A 2,243-nucleotide genomic window follows, 5' to 3' on the forward strand; every position below is an offset into this window, starting at 1 on the left:
TTCTCGTTAGCAATGATTTAGCTATTTATCGATGACATTCAATGTCAAACCATCATTATCAAGATTGTCTTGATTACACAATATGAAAGTTATGCTCTTAACTCAATTTTATTGAGCAAGCAGCTTTATGAATGTCAAACTACGGTTGACAATGAATGTACATGTGATTATCTTATATCAATGCATCTTAATAGATCACATGATTGGTGAACGGGCCCATATTTACCTTTTATACTTTTCAAATTTTGAGGGATCAAATCCCAACATTAGTTGGTCCAACCAACTTATTATGAGAACAAATAACATAAATAATTCTTGAAGAATCTTTTATTTCTTCAACATATGTCTAATACTCAATATGCACATCTTCATGATGGCAAATCGTTTATGTCAATAGATTAAATGATTTGTATTAGTAACTCCAAGTTATCATAACATGTACAAAAATTCTATAGTAAACATCAGGTTTACTATTGCATGAATTTCGTATCAATAAATAATAAACTCTTAGTTTATTATGGCATGTGATATTCATCATGCTTGGGTAAATTTGTACATTCGTGTTTCTTATCACAGTAACTTAAAGATATTCAATCTTCCAATTATTTTACCTCTTTTAGAGATGGATTGTGATATCTTCACAATAAAGAATACGTTCGAGTGTTTGTACAGTCACATTCACCCCCATGGTATAGATCTGTATTTATAATAATCGAAATTCTCATTCCCAGGAATGAAATATAATTATGTCTTAAGCATTTTTGTTTTCAAGAAGAATGAAATATAATCATACCTTAAGCGTATCAAATTATGATAGCTACTACAAAAGCAGATTGAGACATACATATGATTTATTGCTACCACATTCAATTCAAGGAATGAAGCATATTTAATGGGACATGTTTCATCACTTTTCACCAAATACCCATTATTTTGCCTTAGCCATCATAGTATCATCAATATGGTGCATTGAGATTCAAACTCAACGTCTTCTCCATATAAAGGCGTCATAGGCATAAATCGATGGGCCTTGAACCCAACATATTATCATCCCTTTTGATAATATTGTTCTTGAGGAATAAATTTAAAACATAATGGTTCCAAACCAATTATTTTTCTTCAAATCCAATAATAATTATATTATTAGTAGCAAAAGATAGATAGTATAAGGAATTACTAACCTTGAAATTACCTTTAAATTTATAATCTCATCTTATTTGGCAGAGTCTCATGCTGATAACGTGTTATGAAATATAAAACAAAACGAAGAAGAAGAGTAGAGAGAATAGAGAGAGTAATTCTTATTTCTTCTCTTGAAGGATGTCTTGATGAGATGAATTACAATAAAATAAAACCCTTTTATTTATATATAGGGAAAAACTAATCTTGGGGTTGGTAACTTTTTCATAAATAGACATACACAATATATGGTAAAGTAGGTATTCATTATATATGATAAAATAGACATTCGCTATATATGGTATATTTATAATAATATTTTCTATTTTTCAATAAATTTTAATTTGAAAAATAATTCAATTGCTTAAGATAATAATAAAGGACAGAGAGGGACCAGTATGTCAAACAATTACCTTTGTTTGGAATGCTTTTCAATAGCAATATAGCATAGTACACCACTTTAATTTTAAGCCTCCTTTTCGAATAACTTTCTAACAATACATCTATAGTTAATATTTAAGAAAAAAAGAAAAAAAAGAAAAAGGGAAGTATCCAATGTTTATATTTCTTTCACAAATTACAAAAAATAATCTAGATTTCACCAAAATGAGAGTGTTTTTAATCTAACTTTAAAATTACAATTTGTAATCTTTCTTTTTCTTTTTTGTTTCCTTCTCGTTTTCCTTTCCTTTTATCTGTTATCTCTACTTCTTCTTTTTTCTTCTTTCTTCTTTTCTTTCTCATTTTTTCCTTTTTATGTTGTATTTTATATTTTTTTATACTTTCAAAAAATATGATTACGTCGAGTACAAGTCATGGATGATGACGGATAATCACTCATTGTGTTTGTATTCATCATCATTTCTTTTGTTTTTACTTTTTGATTCTTTTCTATTTTTATTTTTGTTTTTCCCTTTTTGTTCTTTCTTTTCATTTTTTTGTTCTCTCTTCTATCTATAACATTTATTTCTCTTTCTTCTTTTTTGTTTTTGTTTTTAAATTGTATTTTTTCTTTTTTCCTTTCAAGTATTTTCTTTCTCGTTCATTTTTTCTTTTTTCCTTTC

This window comes from Capsicum annuum, chromosome 9, assembly GCF_002878395.1.
Source record: "Capsicum annuum cultivar UCD-10X-F1 chromosome 9, UCD10Xv1.1, whole genome shotgun sequence".
In the NCBI taxonomy this organism is placed as follows: Eukaryota; Viridiplantae; Streptophyta; class Magnoliopsida; order Solanales; family Solanaceae; genus Capsicum; species Capsicum annuum.